We start from the raw sequence: 20573 nt of genomic DNA on the forward strand, positions 1-20573 counted from the left end.
CCGTAACAAAACAGATGAATTGTCGGCACAAATAGGAATAAATATGTATAATCTGATAGCCATTACAGAGACATGGCTGCAGAATGACAAATATCCAAGGGTACATGACATTTAGGAAGGACAGGAAGCTATGAAAAGGTGGAGGGGTAGCTCTGTTAATTAAGGATAAATTGGTATAATATTGAGAGATGACCATAGTTCTGGAGATAAAGATGTAGAATCAGTTTTGGTAGAGATACGGAATAGTAAAGATAAGTCACTTGTGGGAGTGGTTTAAAGGTCCTCTAACAGGAAGAAATAATGGGGCCTTGTAAGGAAGGCACAACAAAAATATGGATAATTTTAATCTACATAAAGATTGGACAAATCAGATTGGCAAAAGTAGCCTGCAAGATGAATTCATAAAGTGTTATTGGGACAGTTTCTTAGAGAAGCACAATTTAGCACCAACCAGAGAGCAGACTATACTCGATCTAGTAATGTGCAATAAGACAGGATTAATTAACGACCTCATAGTGAAGGCACCCCTAGGTAGCAGTGGTCATAATATGATTGAATTTCACATTCAGTTCGAGGGAGAGAGGAATGGATCTAAGACTAGTCTTTTAAGCTTAAATAATGGATAGGTCAGTGAAGATGCAGTGACAGACATTTAAGGAGATGTTTCATAACAGTGAGCAAAGATACATTCCAGTAAGAAAGAAAGATTCTAAGGGAAGGGCACATAATCCGTGGCTAACTAGAATCAAATTGAAAGATAATTCCTCAAAGATGAGAGGCAGGTCAGAAGATTTGACTGAATATAAAGCACATCAAAGAATGAATTAAAGATTACTAAGGGGGGAGAAATTAGAGTATTAGAGAAAGCTAGCTGGAAACATAAAAACAGATAGTAAGAGTTTCTACAGGTACTTATAAAGGAAAAGAGTAAGTAAAGTAAGCATTGGTGACCTGTGAATGTACTGTACTTGGATTTCCAGAAGGCATTTGACAAGATACAACATCAAAGGTTATGCAAAATAAGAGCTCATGGTGTAGGCCAGGTTAACATATTAGCATGGATAGAGGATTGGTTAGCTAACAGGAAGCAGAGAGTAGGGATAAATGGGTCATTTTCGGTTTGGCAAGATGTGACCAGTAGAGTGCCAAAGCAATCATAGAAACATAGAAACTAGGAGCAGGAGTAGGCCATTTGGCCCTTCGAGACTGCTCTGCCATTCATTATCATCATGGCTGATCATCCAACTCAATAGCCTGCTCCCGCTTTCTCCCCGTAACCTTTGGTCCCTTTCGCCCCAAGAGCTATATCTAACTCCTTCTTCAAAATATACAATGTTTTGGCCTCACCTACTTTCTGTGGTAATGAATTCCACAGGCTCACCACTCTCTGGGTGTAGAAATTTCTCCTCATCTCAGTCCTAAATGGTCTACCCCGTATCCTCACACTGTGACCCCTGGTTCTGGACTCCCCCACCAGTCAGTGGTGGGCCTCATCAAATAACAATTTATATCAATCACTTGGATGAAGGGACCAAATGTATGTTTGCTAATATCACAAAGATAGAAAAGTAAGTAGTGAAGAGAGCATAGGGAGTCTGCAGAGGGATGTAAGTGAGCGGGCATAAATTTGGCAGATGGTGTATAATATGGGAAGTTGTGAATTTGTCCACTTTGGCAGGAAGAACTAAACAGTAGCATATTATTTAAATGGAAAGAGACTTCAGAACTCTGAGATAAAGAATGATCTAGGTGTCCTGATATATGAATCAGGAAAAGTTAGTAGGCAGGAACAGCAAGTGATTAGGAAGACAAATAGAATGTTGTCATTTATTGCAAGGGGAACGGCATGTAAAAATCGGTATGTTTTGCTACAGTTGTTAGTGAGACCACATCTAGAGTACTGTGTGCAGTTTTGGTCTCCCTATCTAAGAAAAGATTTAAGTACTTTAGAAACAGTTCAAAGAAGGGTCACTGACTGATACCTGGGATTGAAGGGTTATCTTATGAGGAAAGGTTGGACAGGCTGAATCAGTATCAATTGGAGTTTAGAAGATAGAGAGGTAGTCCTATTGAAACATACAAGATCCTGAGGGGACTTGACAGGGTGGATGATGAAACGATCTTTCCCCTTGTGGGAGAGACTAGAACTAGGGGACACAGTTTAAAAATAAGGGGTGTCCTATTTAAGATGGAGATGGGGAGAAATTTTTTCTCTGTGTCGTGAGTCTTTGGAGCTCTCTTCCTCAGAGATCGGTGGATTCTGGGCCAATGAACATTTTTAAGACAGAGGTAGATAGATTCCTAGCTGACAAGGGAATCAAAGGTTATCAGAGGTAGGTAGAATGCGGAGTTGAGAGCACAATCAGATCAGCCACAATCCTATTGAATGGTGGAGCTGGCTCAAGGGGCTGAATGGCCTACTCCTGCTCCTAATTTGTATGTTCATACTCTGAAAATTATTCGATGTACACCTCATTGATTCTGTAATTTAATAGCCAACACAACAAAAACTTGTAACCCCATTAGTGTCGTAAAACATCCTAAGTTATTTCACAGGGGTACTCTGAAACAAAATTTGACATAAACCACATAGGTAGTTATTAGGGCAGATAACTAATAGCTTGATTAAAGAAGTAAGTTTTAAATAATGTTTTAAAGGAGAAAAAAGAGGAAGAGGTGCAAAAAGGTACAGGGAGGGAATTCCAGAGCTTATGGTTGAAGCAGCTAAATGCACAGCGCCAATGGTACAGCAATTAAAATTTGGGATGTGCAACAGACTGGAATTGGAGGGGCATAGTGACCTCAGAGGGTTATGTGGCTGAAAGAGGTTACAGGGATGGGGGTGGGGAGCAAGGTCTTGGAATGATTTTGAAAACAAGGATGAGAACTTTAAATAAAAACAAAATACTGGAAAATCTCAGCAGTCTGCTAGCATCTGCGGAGAGAGTTGACGTTTCGAGTCCAATATGACTTTTCTTCAAACTCGAAACATTAACTTTGTTTCTCTCTCCACAGATGGCGCCAGACCTGCTGAGATTTTGCAGCACTTTGTGTTTTTATTTCATAATTCCAGCTTCTGCAGCCTTTTATTTTTATATGATAATTTTAAAATGGAGTTTTGCCAGACCAGGAACCAAGGTAGGTTAGTGAGCACAGGGACAATGGGTGAATGGGACTTGTTGCAAGTTATGAAAAGGGCAACTGAGTTTTGTATGAGTTCAAATTTATGATGGGTGCAAAGAGGAAGGCCAGTAAGGGGTGCAATGGAACAGTTGAGTCTAGAGCTAATAAAGGCATGGATGAGGGTTAAAGCAGCAGATAAATGTGGCATGGATGGAAACAAATGATCTTACAGAGATAGAACACAAGATTGATCCAAGCCTCACCTGAACAGCCTCACAAGAAACTTGGAAAGTCAATGTCTTTAGAAACATTTGCTTTCAGTATTAACTTTGGAGCATCAAACTTGTCACCAGAAGTATGATGAGGCTGATATTTATTTACTAACTGCCCTGCAGAAACAAAGCAAAAAAGTGCTTTGAACAATTATTTTTCTGCTGCCTGATTTTACCAAGAAGTCATTGTTTGGAACTTCTGATGTTTCTCGTTCATTAGGTCACGTGATTCATCAAACCAAATAGGGGAGTTTACTTTGGAAGCTTTCAAAATCCAACTATAAACAGTCGTTTTGAAAAGGAAACTCAGTTTGAAATTGGGTTTGAAGAATACGAGAAGGCAAAAGCTGGATATCCATAAGTAGGTTAGTTTGCACACAAGGTGATCTAATCAGATGGAAATTTTGTTTAGGATGCAGAGTTACACCAAAAAAGATGAAATATTTATATTAGATGGTGCTTTCGAATGGCTAATTCCTGAAAAAAAGCGACAAGGATTTGGAGATGCAATTTAAAAATGGGATTCAGAAGAAATTCCACATTTTATGGAGCTGTGTCACAGGGATCCACATTAGATTATGATTCTTGGTGCAAAAACTGTCCTGAAGTAAATATTCAGCTTGGCTTAGAACTGGCCAAAAATATACAAGTCAGCAGAACAATTACATTTGAAATTCAATAAAGACAAGTGAAAAGTGTTGCACATAGGAAGGAAATATGGGCAATATAGGTGCTACATGAATAGACCTAACAGAAAGGATAATTAGGATTGCAGGAAAGTCATTAAACTAATAATGAGTGACCTATGACCAGCACTTTCCAAACACGTAGCCTCTACCACCACCAAGGACAAGGGCAGCGTGGAACTTACACCGCATGAATTGCAGTGGTTCAAGAAAGTGTCTCATCATCACCTTCTCAAGAACAATTAGGAATGGGTTTTGCCAGCGATGCCTACATCCCATGAAAGTATAAAAAAAGAGATTGAATTTGATATTAGGTTTGAGAGAAAGGAACAAGGCTTCCAAACCAAAGTTTTCGATTTAAGTAAGGCAAACTTCAAAGCTATGAGAAATAAATTGACCAGAGTAAACTGGGCTGAGCTGTTGATCGGTCAACCTCGGAACTAACTGTGGGAAGTATTCAAAGATTTGGTACATTTCAAAACCAGTATATTACCCCATAAAGACAAAAACTTCTCTAGTGCAGTTAAGCAACCATGATCCACAAACAAGCTAAGGGGTTGCTGTGCTTAGCTAAAAAACAACCATGACTGCATTTCCAAACTAATTCATGGTCTTTGAAATGCTTTGGCACAGTATGTAAGTTGGAAAGGAAAATGACTTCAAAATGAATAAACCAAAAGGTTTTAGGGTTGACATCAGTATATGATTGACACATAAATGATATTTAAACAAATAATTCAAGAAATAATCAAATGTTGCAATGCAGGGGGTAGCTGTAGGGTTTTATTTGTGGTTGAACTTCCAAATAGCCTTCCACGTTATACTTTGTGATATTGTTAAAAATATACCAGTTGAACCCAGGATGCAGAAAACAAGTCCACATAGTTCTGCGATGTTAGTTTTCTTTCTAATGCTTAAAATCTTTCTTTCCCTCCTCCCCGCTAAATAACTTGGAGTTTACAGAGTATTGCTATATTTGGATCTGTTCTTTAAGGAAGGATAATTTTCAGGACAGCAAATTCAATTAGAATGGTAAATCTGCAATCTCTTCTGGGGGAAAAAAATAAGGCCAGATATTCCTGGGAGTTACCATGGGAACAGCTGATATGAGAAATGTCACTGCGGAACAACACACAGCGTGATGATTTGGTCATCCCTAGAGAAAATCATAAAAGCTTAGTCACCCACACATGAACAGTGTCCTACATTAATTCAGCTTAAAATTCCTTCCCAGCATTAGGTCATCTGTGCTGATCTGATCCTCTGCACAGACCAAATACAGGGTATTGACCGTATTCCCTAATGAACCATTAAATAGCGCTTCGATTACAGTAGGTGTAACTGAGCTTGTTCTACGGACACGAAGAACTTGAAACACCATCTTTAGCTGTCTGGGAAGGGGCACTGATATATGTTTAAATTATTCAAATACGAACATACAAACATATAAATTAGGAGCAGGAGTGGCCATTTGGCTCCTTGAGCCTGCTCCACCATTCAATAAAATCATGGCTGATCTTATTATCGCCTCAATGCCACTTTTGTGCCTACTCCCAATATTCTTTGACTCCCTTGGTAGTCAAGAATATATTTACCTCTGCTTTGAAAATATTTAGTGACCCTGCCTTTACTGCTATCAGCGGAAGTGTGTTCAACAGACTCATGATCCTCAGAAAAAAAATCTCTTCATCTCCTTCTCAAATGGGCGACCCTTTGTTTTTAAACTGAGTTCTAGTCTCTCCCACAAGGGGTAACAGCCTCTTAGCAACCATCCTGTCAAGTCCCCTCCTGTATGTTTCAAAAGATCGCCTCTCATTATTCTAAACTCCAGTGGATACAGTCTCCACCTTTCAACTCTTTCCTCATAAGATAACCCTCCCATCCCAGTAATCAGTCGAGTGAACCTTCTCTGAAGTGCTTCTAATGCAATTATGTCCCTTCTTAAATAAGGACACTAAAACTGTACACAGTACTCTAGGGGTGGTATCACTAATGCCCATATAACTGTGGCAAAACATCCCTAACTTTGATATCTTCCATCGAATGAACGTGGCTGAGCTAGTGCAGACTCATTGGTTTAGTTATGAGTACATCATGATGGAATTAGCACACTCAGGACCTCTGAGTTGATGACCTTGTACTGCCAAAAGATGCCAAGGATACATCCGAGACAGCAAAAATGGAAACTGTTCAGCCTTTTCTCCCGCCTAGCATATGTTGTCCAGGTCTCACCAGTGTAGCAGGGGTGCACTGAGGGCACAGGCTTGGTAGATTCACAGTTTGGTATTCTCAGGTCAGGTTGCTGTTGTTCCACACTCTAAAATCAGTTTGGATGTAACAGCTGCAGCTTTTGCAATGCATGTGTTGATTTCAGCATCAAGTGACAGATTGCTGGTGATTGCAGAGCCTAGATATGTGAAGCTATCAACAATCTCCAGCGTCACATTGTCAATGGATGGTGGTATGGCAACATCCTGGGCCATGACATTTATCTTCCTGCTGCAGGAGGTCAAACCAAACCCTTTACAGGCATGAGAGAGTCTATCCCATTTGCTACTGAAGCTGTTCCTTGGTATGGGCTGTTAGTGCAGCATCATCAGCAAAGAGCAACTATCTGATGAGAACTTGGAGCACTTTTGCCTTGAACTTCAGGCAGACAAGGTTGAACAGCTTTCCATCAGTCCTGGCATGTTAGTAGATCCCCTCTGTAGATGATCTGAAGGCAAAGACCTGACGACACCAGCAAAGTGAAGAATACACCAGAGAGTGTTGCTTCACAGCAGGCCCCTCCTTCAACAACAAGGAACCCCAAAGAGTGTCAGTGTCATAACACAACCCTGTTTGGCTGCACCATGGATCTCAAAGGGTTCCAATGTTGCCCCTTCATAGCTGACCTCACCCATCATGTTGCCATGGAAAGAGGAGATCACGTTGAGCAGCTTCAGCGGTCAGAGGGAAGGAAGGGGGTGGTGGCGGAATGCTAACATATATTACACAAATGGAGATACATTTACATAATGATTGATATACCCTGGAGTTGGCTCAACCATGATTCAAATGTCTTTTAAGTAAAGGAGTGTTCAGTCCACTACAGATGCCAGTGTCACAGGTGCTGATTTATCAACTATCATCTGGTGAAGCCAGCATCTGGCAGCACTGAGAAATGAGATTTAGTTGATGAGAGTCGATGAGTCAAAACAGAAATTTTTTATTGGCTCTTTTTAAATAACATGAGTGAGGAAACTCAGAGGGAGAATAATTATGATTTTTTTTATTCATACACAAACGTCACTAAAACAGCATTTTTGGACCTTGCTGTGCACAAATCAACCACTGCAGCTCTTACAACAGTGGCTACTCTTCAAAAATACTTCATTGGCTGTAAAGCTCTTTAGAATATCTTGTGGTCATGAAAGATACTATAAAATGTGAAGTTCTTCCTTTTAAAATAAATGTAACGAATTATGAAGTTCATTATCCAAATTTAGGATATAAATTGAATCCTTGATTTGCAATTTTGCCTTGCAATTTACTTAGGGGCAACTGTTGCTCTCACAACACAAGGATTTTATTTTGTGTAGTCAACCTCTGTTTAATATGTTTTTTTTAAAGTGAATCTCCTCTGGCTTGTCCTTGTTAATTAGGATCATATGTTGCTTTGTAAGAAATGTTGTACCAGGTACTGCACAATGTTTAATATGCTGCCATGGTACAGTACTATTCCCATTAATGCAACAGGGTAAACACAGTAGTTACAGCCTAGGTTCAATCACAGCTTAAATTATTGCTTGCTCAGTAAACTTTACACATGTGAAATGTTTCCATATTTCAGACCAAGTGGACCCAGTATTACTAAAAAAAATGTACTATTGCTAATATTGGAAGAGTATCATTCCAACATATTCATGAGGAAATAGGTTGATGTTGCGCACACTCCTTTCTCATAGGAGGCTCATACTGAAATGATCTGTCAATCGATGTTAATTAGAGCACACTGACATTCTGAGTTATGAACCATGTAGTTATTCTCGCTTCTTTTTCCCCCTCAATACTTTTTGAAATGCAACACTTTAAATAAATATCTATTTAGATAATTAGTGAGTGATAAAATGCACACTGGGCACCTGGATGTTTTTTTATAGTAAAATAAAGCACCCCACCCACTCAGAGCCTCAATATCCAGCTTCTTTCTCAACTACCCATTGTGCAGCATCTCCCTTCAGAGGCGTCAGCAATAGCACTTCATCTCTCAGTCAAAGGGTGAAATTTAATGCCCTCCTCCATGGTGAGTCTGGTGGGGGTGGGGGGGGTGGGGGGAAGCATTTAATCAGATGGTGAGTAGCAGGTGCGGACCCCGCCACCTTCCTGCCACCTGCCTCAATTAAGTCTGTGGCTTAAAGGCCTGTAGACGCCCTTCCCTCCCTGACACCAATTGAGGTCCTTAAATGGGAAATTAATGCCCATTTAAGGGCCTCATCTGCCTCTGCTGGTATTCACCCAGCGGCAGGCAGGAGGCTCACCATGCGGTAAGCCCAAAAAAACAAACCCTGGTGTGTTTGCTCGTGGCCACCTGGGAGGGAGACCCTTGTTGACAGGCTGAGTGCCTGATTCAGGGATCTGACATCAGGATGTGGAGGCCCAGTGAGAACCACCTCACTGCCGACCCCCCACCCCCCACGACCCCCACCCCACAACCCCCAACTGCCATCACTTACCTGTGGCCTGGGTCCCTTGGAGCAGAATTTTCTGCCTGTTGGGCGGGCCAGTCAGGAGCAGGCGCAGGAAGACGCAGAGCTGATCACCGCCCGCGATCGGCTGCACACTGCCATTTTACGTGGGCGGGCCAATTAAGGCCCACCCAGCGTGACGCATGGCCGTTAGCGCTCAGCGCTCCCTGTGTGGGCGGAGGGGGGGAGGAGGGAGAGTCGGGGCCTGCACTCTTTCACGCATGTGAAATCTCGTGGAAATCTCCGAGGCACAGAGCTGCCTCAGGGAGACAAAGTTCATATTGAAGATTTCAAAGAAAGAAAGATAAAAATTATTTATCCCCTCATAAGCTGGGACATGTTTATGAATTGTGAAAGAAATATTTATTTATTTAATAAAACCTTCAGGAAACCTCATCCCGCCCGTGGATGAGGTTTCCTGAAAAACACGAAGGCTGCTTGGGCTTTTCGCCTGCCACCAACCTTAAGGTTGGACGGGCAGCGTTGATAATTAGTTTAATTGGTTTCTTAAGGGCCTTAACAGGCGTTTGACAGTTCGGCTGGTGCGCAGCCACCTCCAGTGCGCATCCGTCAAACAAAAGATCTGAATGACGTGTGGTGACGTCGGGGCGCACGCCTGACGTCACCGCGTATCATTTTACGTGTCGGCGTGCCAGGCCCGCCCCCACACGCCAACATGAAAATTCTGGCCTTGGTGATCCTGGGCCTTGGGTGGATGTAGTGCCAGCAGCTGCATTCCTGGTGTCACTGTCGAGCAATAAAGAGCTGCTGGCCTCTGGCCGGCAGGTGGGACTTTCGCCATCCCTGTTTAATGCAGCAGGCCTTCCTGAAAAGAGGGAAAGCGGGATTCTCACCAGCTCTCCAGCCAGCAGTGAGATCTGTGTTGCCTCAATGAAATACCATCCATAATGTTGTAATGCAATCTCCACTCCAATGACTTGAGCACACATTCTAGGTTGACACCTCAATGCATTACTGAGAGAGCGCTATACCATGGGAGGTGCTACCTGCCTTCTTACAGAAAATATACCTCAGCAATGTGATGGCACTTAAGATCAACGAGCATTCAATGTTATGAACACTAGATCATGTTGTCACTTCACTAGATTACAGGCAATAAAGGTGCGCCCTAATCATTGGGGACACAAAGCCCATTTATGGGAGTAACCAGTTACAAGAGTGCAGAGTGTAAAGCTGTGAAATTTATAATTGGAGGAAATAAGCACAAAGCAGAATGGCAGTCTAAGAATGAAAAAGGTACATATGTTGTCAACAACAACTTGCATTGATACAGTCCCGTCAAAATAGTAAAACTTCCCAAGATACTCCCAGGGAGATTATTCAACAAAATGTGGCACTGAGCCACAGAAGGAGATATTAGGACAGGTGACCAAAAGATTGGTAAAAGAAATGGGTTTTGAAGAACATAAGAAACAGGAACAGCAGTAGACCATACAGCCCTTTAAGCCTACTCTACCATTTAATATGATTCATGGCCGATCTTCTGCTTTAACTCCACTCTCTCACCTGCTCCCCATATCCCTTGATTACCTGAAATATCAAAATCTGGCTAACTCAGCCTTCAGTGATGCACCATCTACAACCCACTAGAATTTCAAAGATTCACAACACATTGTGAGAAGAAATTTCTTCTCATCTCAGTCCTAGATAACTAAATCCTTATCCTGAGACTGTGCCCTGTGTTCTTGATTCCCCAGCCAGGGGACACAATGTCTGTGTCTACCATCTCAAAACCCTTCAGAATCTTGTATGTCTCAGTGATGTCATTGGCTATTTCCCCTCCCTGTTCTCATATTAAGATTACCACAGAAGTTTACAGCATCGAAGTCTGTTGTGTCTCTGACTGTATTTTTTACTAGAGTGAGCCACACTAATCCTGCTGCCCCTCTTGCACCCATTGTCTTGTATTTTTTTCTGCTTCTTTTCAGGGAAAATTGGATAAAACTTTGAAGCAATAATTTGTGGCCTCTACCTCAGTAATTTCCTGTGGCATTCAAAGTATCCAATGCTCTCACAACCATATATTTAGAGAAATGTCTCCTAATCTCTCTCCTTGGTGTAATCAGCATAAACATAAATGAAAAGTCTTTCTATATCACTCTACCAAAACTATTCACAATCCTCTTATCAACTTTCATCTCTGCCTTCTCTGTCACAGTGGAACTAGTATGCCTTGTCTCTCCCCTTCACTGTTTTCCCATCCTAACATCACTCATGCACAGAGCACTCAAAACTGCACATAGTATAATAATTTGACTAATGGTCTTCCAGCTACATATCCGCACCATCGTCAAAAATTCCACCTCCATAACCTCCTCTGATTCTGACCCTGCCTCAACTCATCTGTTGTTGAAACCCTCTTCCTTGCCTTTGTTACTACTCTAATGCTCTCCTTGACAGCTTCTCATGTCTTGACTCACTCAAACTCCCATTCATCCATAGCCTCTGTGCTCAATGACTTACACTGGCTCCCAGTCTAGCAATGCCTCAATTTTACAATTCTCATCCTTGTTTTCATATCCCTTCATGGCCTCGCTCCAACCCTACACACCCTCGAGGTCTTTATGCCCCTCCAATTCTGGCATCTTGTACAATCTCAATTTTAATTGCTCCACCATTGATGGCCATTCTTTCAGTTGCCATGGTCCAAAGCTTTGGAATTCCCTGAAACCCTCTGCCTCTCTACCTTTGTCTCGCCTTTTGAGATGTTCCTAAAAGCCCAGCTCATTGACCAAGCTTTTGGTTGCCTGCCTTGATATCTCCTGTGGTTTAGTGTAATATTTTGATTGCTAACACCTTGGGGAGGTTTTGCTACATTAACAGTGCCAAATAAATCCAAGTTGTTGTTTTAAATGTGGCCTAACAGGTTTTTGTAAATGCATCATTACTTTTGTGTTCAATGCCGCTATTTGTAAAATAGTTTTATCTGCCTGTACTTTAAAAGTATTATGTATTGGAATCCCCAAAATGACCTTCAGTATCATTTTTCTTATCCCATTCCCTGATTTCTTTTTCTTCTAAAATATATCACCGCACAATTACATTAAATTGCTTCTCCCACCTGTCGGTCCGCTGCTATCACAGAATCAAAAAGCACAGAAGCAGGTCATTCAGCCCATCGTGTCTCTGCCGATTCCTTGAAAGAGACCTGTACATTTTATTACCAACAGCCAAAACAGCAGGTGAGGGTTTTGTACCTGTCACTGGTGTTATCAGTTTCCTGTTTCTATGGTAGTGTACACATTGCAAGAAACCTACTAATTATCAGATTAACATCCTTGCGCTAAAGAGAGTGGGACTTGTAATATTGTCAGTGAAATAAATCATATTTTACATGTATTTTCAAGCAGTGCATTACAGATTATAACAACTCACTGTGTAAAGGAATTTCTCATCTCCCCCACATTTTTTTTTTGACAATTATCTTAAATCTGTGTTCTCTGATCACTGACCATCCTATCACTGGAAACAGTTTCTCTATTTGTTCTGTCTGCTCTTATCAAAATCCCTCATCATTTTGAACACTGGTATTAAATTTCCCATTTAATCTTCTCAGCTCCAAGGAGAATAACTGCAACTAGTCTGTCTACATAACCAAGGTCCCTCATCCCTGGTACCATTCTCATAAATTTCCTCTGCATCCTCTCTAAGGCTATGACATCCTTCCTAAAGTATAGCGCTCAGAATTGGACACAATGCTCCAGCTGGGGCCTAATCAATGATTTATAAATGTTTATCATAACTTCCTTGTTTTTGTACTCTAGGCCTCTATTTATAGAGCCAAGGACCCCATGTTATTTTTAAAATGTCTTATCAACTTGTCCTGCCACCTTCAAAGATTTCTATCTACATCTTCCTGAAATCTTTACAGCCCTTCAAGCTGTCAGCCTAATCACCCATTTATGCATCAGCAAATCCAAATCCTCCATATGAAAATATATTATGTACCGATAACAGAAGTGACCCAGTAGACTCCTTGCTACAATACTTCAAATCCTTCACCAATCCAAGCTACACTAGTTTACCCAATTCTTTGTTCCTTATTGAATCAACCCTTTTTCCAAATGCTACATGCCCCAATACCACTGAGCAGAATTTTTCAAACAAGCTTCTTCAGACACCTTATCAGACACCTTATCAAACACCTTTTGAAAAAATCCCTATAATTTGCATCCCAAATAAATTTGTCAAACATGCCACATTTAATAAATCTGTGCTGGTTATCCTTGATTAACCTATGATTTCTAAATGCTCACCAATTTTATCTTGAATTACGAATTCTAAGAGTTTGTCCTCAATTGGCATTAGATCAGCTAGTCCACGTTTCCTCCAACTCAGACTGCCCCAATGACTGTTCATCTCCCAGTTGCTCAATCTGTTTTCCCGAGACAACGTTCCACTGGATTCATAAGGCTGCACCCCAGCATCTAGTTACTGACACAATTCCAGCTCTCTAGCTACTCTGAACAGAACTCTCCCTGTCGTGGGCTTTCTTTTGCCCCAACTCACAGCTTCACAGAGCCAACAGCTGCTGTTCACTTCAGCTTCACTGGGCTGATAACTGCCTCAGGCTTCTCTTAGCCCAAATCACCCCAGCAGTACGAAGCTAGCAACATTTTGCTGCCTCCTCCAGCTCTGGACTCACCTGAGTAACCCCTGCTCACCACAGGTTGTTGTTCCCTCTGCCCCTTGAACTGATCCTTGTGACCTGTTAATATCTTCCAACAGGGTTCTGCCCTGCCCTTAAGTAGCAACTGATTTATCTATTATGTATCTCAAATATTACAATCTCCAGTCAAAGGTCACTCCCCACAGGGGCTAACTTACAAAAAATACAGACAAAAATCCAAAAATATAGATTCCCTTACACTCTGTAAGTAACTGGAAGTGCAAACTGATAATAGTGCAGTAAGGAAATGGGGAACCTGGAACCTTGTGAATGTTGGGACCACGAGTCTATCTCCTTAACCAGTGAGATTTAAAGATTGAAAAAGAAACAGAGGAATATCCGTGAATGTCAGAGAAGTAAATAGTGTGAATTTGAGCCAGAACAGGTACACAAAGGAAAATAAAGGGATAGAAATATAGGATTAAAAGAGAAAGAAAAATGTGACAATGAAAATTCAGAAACCGATATTAAAGTTTTTAATTTTGTAAATCTCTAATGACAATTTACTACATGTATTCATGCCTCCATTTAAATGGTTCCCTTTCTGGACTGAAGATGTTGATAGCCATTATAAGAAGATAATTCCAATTAAAAAGGCCCCTATGCTGTTAATTACCAGTCCCAATTTTCTATGATAAGTATCATTTGAGATTAATGTGAAAATGCAGCAATTTCATGTAACTCACTGGAAAGTTGCCATTTTTGCAAGGCTAATGATGAAACAGTGTAAATCATCCAGCAGTTTGCACTGATTCATAATACATGGGGAATTTTTTCCTTGCCACAAATCGTTGGACAATTTACACACCAACGGCAAGCTCCATTAAACTCACCATTATCTTGCCAGCCAATTCTTAACTAATGTTCCTCTATTCATTGTAGTTTTCTTGGTTACTGCAATAGTACATTTGAAATTACTGAAATACTTTCCAGCCGTGAAATATACAAATGGTAAACCCATGGATTAAAATCTACAAGAAACATCTTCTAGACTTCACTCTCTGTGAAGCAGATAGGTATATCTACCACCAGGAGATTCAAATGGCTGTCCATGCTGGCTTTTGAATGAGAACCATACAAGTGAGTGCAGGGTTACTGGACGAAGGATCAAACTCTGATTATGGTTAGTGCATCTCAGGTTAATATCTAACCCCTCAGCCAAGCAAAATTAATTTTCTGCTTGATTAGATAGTCATAGCTATTTAAATTTGTGTGTCATTGCATTTTACATTTGCACCAAACAGCTTGCCAGTAGGTGTTGGGACCTGCTGAGAGTTTCAACTGAAAATAGCACAGAATGCTCAATGACTTGATGAGTATATTAATTTTATGCCCGTGTTGTCATATAATCCACTGATAAGTCTTTGCAAGCGAAGGTAACTGTTGGTTATTGATAGTCATAATTAGAATCATACAGTGGCTTACCTTTAATCTGAATATGTCGTCCAGGTGTAATTTGAATTTCACTCAACAGTAAATAACATGTGTGGGTACTTATTAAATTCAAATAACAACGCTGAGAAATTTGTGGTGAATCTATGGTTGAAACACCACAATGCTGTGGCTTTGCTGCATTATATTATGAACAAAAACTAACATTTCCTCTTTGCTTCTTCTTTTGTTCATTTTTTTTTGTTTTTTTACTCGCATCATTGATTTATGAAGGAAGTTTACTGGCCTTGGTTTTAAGCTCTTCCATACTTAAAGGCTTCCCTTCTTCAGACAGGTTCCGACTGATTAATCTATAAAAAATTCCTTGCCTACACTGTCCCTACCACCAATTCTGTCCCTTCTTCTAGAGAGATCTAGAAACTGGGGCACAGTCTCAGGATACGGGCTCAATCATTTTGGACTGAAATGAGGAGAAATTTCTTCATTCAGAGTATTGTGACTCTTTGAGATTGTCTGCTCCAGAGGGCTTTGGATGCTCCATCGCCAAGTATGTTTAAGGCTGAGGTAGATCAGCCATGATTGTACTGAATGGCGGAGGTAGATCAGCCATGATTGTATTGAATGGCAGAGCAGGCTCAAAGGTCTACTCCTGCTCCTATTTCTTACGTTCTTTTATTCTTAAAACTGTTGACTCATGGTAGTTCTGTGAACACTGGCAACCCTACGGGCATCTCGCCCAAGTAGCCAAAGCAATAAATATCAGTAAGTCAATCAAACGTGGAATGCGGCCCAGTCAAGCCCAATTCTATTGTAATCTGATAGCCACACATGCACATTCACTACATCTTGGGCAACTATGGTTCAAAAATCAATCTGATTTCTTTCCCCTCCTGAGCCTATAGGACATGGTAGGACCCCAAACGGAAACAATCAAACAGAACACAGCCCAAGAACCAGAAACCCAACCCGTGTTCTGCCGATGTATGTGGCTTATACTGCACCAATCATATCACAGAGATTTCTAGACATGTCAGTGGATTTCAGATAAACGTTTTCCTTACCAATCAAATGAATCTAACCTGGTATTCAAATGTTTTGAGATAAAATAGTTAACCTGTTCATAAATAAATACTATCAGCTAACAGGCCTTAGCCAAAATTATGACTGAATATATCAGGTTCCAAACTAAAGTTCCCAGATGTGAAGGAATCTGTGAAAGTTACCATCACAGAGTCAGCTGAATAGATAGCCTCAACCTTAGGGACAAAAGGAGTGCATGAGCTCCTTGCATTTGTCATTGTAAGTGAGGGTGAAGAGGCCAGGGAAGAGGAGTTTAAGGAGACGTGATGAGGAAGAAAAGAAACCAGGGGCCATCTTTGCTCTCCAGAATAATTTGGAATAATGGACTGTTTTGGCAGAGCAAGAGACCCAGTAGCAATTGATGTGGTCCTGCCAGTTCAACACCATTTATGCTCAACCAATTCTAGTACGCATTGAACTTTAAGGAGCAAAGATGGAAGAGAGAAAAAGGTTTTGCTGGAGACAATAGCATCAAAAGCAGAAAAGATAAGATTGCACCTCATCTGTTTCACTGTTTTGTAGTTTTTGAAGCCAAGTTGACATTGAAAAACAAACAAGTTGAAAAAAAACTTGTGTTTTCACATTTTCAAAGAAATCATGAATCTGTCAAATATAAGATGTGCAAGAGATATCCACGAACGACGTGCAGTCAGAAATTGGCAAGTTTCACAAAAGATTTGCCAACTTAAGGGAGCTGTCACCCTAATTAATTGTTTCAACAATGTGACAGAAATCCTGTCAACATTAATGTTTTCTTATCATTGGAACTGATTGAATTTTAAAACTTGATGAGTTTAAAGCTTGATTTTTGAGAGTTAGGTGTAGCATTACACCTTGCTGAATTTCTATAAGATGCTATGGTGCAGGCAGTTCAGTGGCCTCAAATCTCACACTCAATATTTGAGATTTATGCATATCTGGACAGGCAGTCAGCAATGATCATACTGAATGGTGGAGCAGGCTCAAAGGGCTAGATGGTCTACCCCTACTCCTATTTCTTCTGCTCTTATTTGGGCAATGAAGACAATTGATGGATGCAGATCTTCACTTCTTTCAAAGTTTCCATTTCTAACTTGGCTCCCACCACAGATAAATTGGTTGAATGTGCATCATATTTCATATTACTTCATTTATAGTTGGTCGTTCCAAAACTGCAATCAGGATTTGGTGTGGTCATTTATCTCAAATCGTTCCCCAGCAGTATAAGATGTTGACCGGGGTCATTACATTAAAGTATTTGCCTCAGCTCTTCACATTCACGTCTAGGGTCATTTTTCAACTTCTACTAGGTCATACTGTCAGCAATTTTTGCTATCCCAGTTTCTCACTCGATTGAGACTACACCAGTGTTCTTTTTTGAGATCAGTGTTTGCAGGGAGTTATTCTGAAGGAACTAAGTATTCCAAGATTACCAGCATTTCCGTTTTATTGCTCCATAGCCTTCCACGGTGATATTTTAGGCTAAGGAATTTTTCATGGAAAAGCTCTTTCTGGATTTCTTAAATGTGGACAGTGGATGCATGAAGTAGGTGTCTAGGTTCAAGCACTTGTTTTAGTCTATCACTTCTACTAAAGGTTTCCCCCTCACTGATGGTGGGAGAATCCCTCCCAGGCAGTATAATGGCAGTATGAAAGTAAGGATCCCATGATAAGGATTGATTGAATTGTTCTGTATCAATGTTGTGTGCCCAGCTCGAGTACAAGCATACCGGGACACAGTGCCCAACAATTCAGTAAAGTTGGGCACAGCTGGTTGGTCAAAGAGTTTTAGGGTCAATTTCTATTTAGTGTTAGATAGTTATGGAGTGCATAAATCCTGAAAATCACTTTCTTTCTCAGCATCCTAAAGTGCTCTATGAATGTCATCAATAAATCTATATGGCTCCAAGGTACATCAGATACTCAGAGAGCTTGAGGATTGTACCATCACATATTACCCAGTGTTTTTGCTTGGCCTGACAGTATTTAACATGGAAAGCAACATATCCATCTTGGCAGGGGTAGCATTCAGGCACCATGCACAGCAATATTCTCCAAATACACTCAATCAGTCCATTAGGACGTGCTGAATGTACTCATACCTTATTCAGAGCACACCTCTGTAAATCTTTGCAGTTTGGGGAATTCTGTTTGGACATTTGTCTAGAAATGAACAACAGGGGCATGCACTAAGCCTTGGAGCAATCTATCCACTGAATATGCCACAGACCTTTCTGGTCATCCATCTCAATAAACAAACACCAATTCTGAACCAGATGATCTGGACCATATTGCTATTTCACAAACATCACAATACCTTGGCATGTCACCAACATTCTGCAGTTTTCAAAACCATCATTGATGTTCAGTTACTTTTGTAACTTGTTCACATGTCCTGGGAAATAAACAACTTCGTCATCAGTTAGCTGCCCTTCCTCTACCCATTATCATCCATTCATGTTTCTGGCAAGTTGAGCAGAATAAGGTGATTGGGCAGCAATGCTCCTTTTGTGGTTTGAATATCTTGGCTATCTGCAAGTACCCTGGGTATCTGCATCATCTCCATGTTGTTTCAATTAACTCTCTCCATCATTCATACTACTCCTGACCAATTTCTTATAAGCGAGTGGTTTCCCCAGACCAAATAGTTTCTTCACCAAAGCAATCCAAATCAAACAGTTCTCATATAGTTGGTGCATTTGTTCTAAAAGTCTGGGTACATAGTTTCCAACATCCTTTGGAGATACAGTGCTCCACACCAGGGAGACATTCCTTCACTGGACTCAGGTGTCAGAGCAATATTACAGATAGATGTATCCAATTCAGAGGTAAAGCTTTCCCCAGTCAGTCTTGTTAAGTTGAATCGCAGCAGGTGTGTCCTTTTTCTCGCTCAGACTGCAGCCTCTTTTGTCACCTGTATTGGTCTATGCTGCAATCTTCAAATGGTTACCATTACCTCCCTTCCCAAGTTGCCAGCACTTTGTATTCTTGTTCCATTGTGCGCATTGGAAGGTACATTTCTCCTCGGATTCCAGACCAAAGTCAATGCCATCCATTTGTGACTTAGTCATTGTTGGAGTTTGTGGCTGCAAAGCATGGATTTTCTGGCTGGAGATGATCAGCTGGCCAAGAAAATGGTAATATGTAAGCAGAAATCACTGTTACTTAGTCCACTTCAACAATGGTAAGTGTAGTTGTACCTGTAGCTGCAGGGTTTTTCTCCAGCCTCAACATGTATAAGTATCATTCTGTCATTATTCAAAGTAAAATACCAGGGTTGTTTGATATTGTAATCTCACTATGCAAATGCATGATATCTTCTCTTCTACCAGGTAGGGTGTCAGCCTTCTCTGGCGACAATCCCTCCATTCTGAAACTCATCTTTGGGGGCCATCTTTGGCCGAGGTCCTGCAGGGAAACATTTACGGCTACACCTACATCTTCTATTGTGATCTCGGTGTGTGTTGTCAGATTTCATACCTCCTGTAGTTAGTTGCAATGGGAGTTGCAATCACATAAGTTATGGTACAGATCTATGTTGACTCTTGATTCAAAGCAAGTATTATTATTGGCGTGGTGCCTTTCACAATCTCAGGATATCTCAAAGTGATTTTGAGACAATTAAGTATTTTTAAACTGTAACATAGGAACTGTAGCAACAAAAGTTGCTGCATGGTAAGTTGAATCAAGACTCAGTATAGATCTGCACCATAACTTATGTCACACAAACAACAAGGAAATAAACAGCCAGATAATCTGTTAACCAAAACTCTGGCTCTTCTACAAATAATGCTGTGGATTCTTAAGATCAACCTGAAAGGGAAGATTAGAAACAAAAACAAAAATAGCTGGAAAAACTCAGCAGGTCTGACAGCATCTGTGGAGAGGAACACAGTTGACATTTTGGGTCCATATGACTCTTCATCAGAAGATTAGGCCTCGGTTTAACCAAAGACAGTACCTCTGACAGAGCAGCAATACCTCAGTACTGCACTGTACAGTTCCGTTAAAGGGAGGGCTAGGTAGTCCGCTCTGGATGTTGAGGTGAGTAGTTTTGGGGAACAAATACTTACCCCTCCACGTAAATGCACACAGGGTTTTGCTGCCTGGTTTATATTCCTCAAAATTACCAGGCTACCTCCTTTGAAACTAAACTTCCTGATTCTACTGCAGCCTTTGTCTGCTGCAGGCTGCTGATGCTGCATTCACATTGCAGCTGCAGAATTGATGCAAAATAGTTTAGTACATACAAGCATACAAATTAAGAGCAGGAGTAGGCCATTCGACCACTTGAGCCTGCTCCGTCATTCAATAAGATTATGGCTGATCTGATTGTGGCCTCAATTCCACTTTCCTGCCTATCCCCAATAACCTTTGACTGCCTTGTTAGTCAAGAACCTATCTACCTCTGTCTTAAAAATAATCAATGACACTGCCTACACCACTCTCTGGGAAAGAGGCTTCCATAGACGAACGACCCTCTAAGAGTAAAAATTTCCCCTCACCTCTATCTTAAATGGGACATCCTCTATCTTTAAACTGTGTCCCCTAGTTCTAGTCTCTCCCACAAGGGGAAACATGTTTTCATCATTTCATCATCCACCCTGTCAAGACTCCTCAGGAT

At 40.9% G+C, this 20573-nt stretch overlaps 1 protein-coding gene across 1 annotated transcript in view; it reads right to left on the reverse strand.

Moving 5' to 3' along the window:
* The window catches only part of dgkh (diacylglycerol kinase, eta), a 675016-nt gene that overhangs the window by 525726 nt on the left and 128717 nt on the right, over window positions 1-20573 (reverse strand).

This window comes from Cetorhinus maximus, chromosome 16, assembly GCF_964194155.1.
Source record: "Cetorhinus maximus chromosome 16, sCetMax3.hap1.1, whole genome shotgun sequence".
Classification (NCBI taxonomy): Eukaryota; Metazoa; Chordata; class Chondrichthyes; order Lamniformes; family Cetorhinidae; genus Cetorhinus; species Cetorhinus maximus.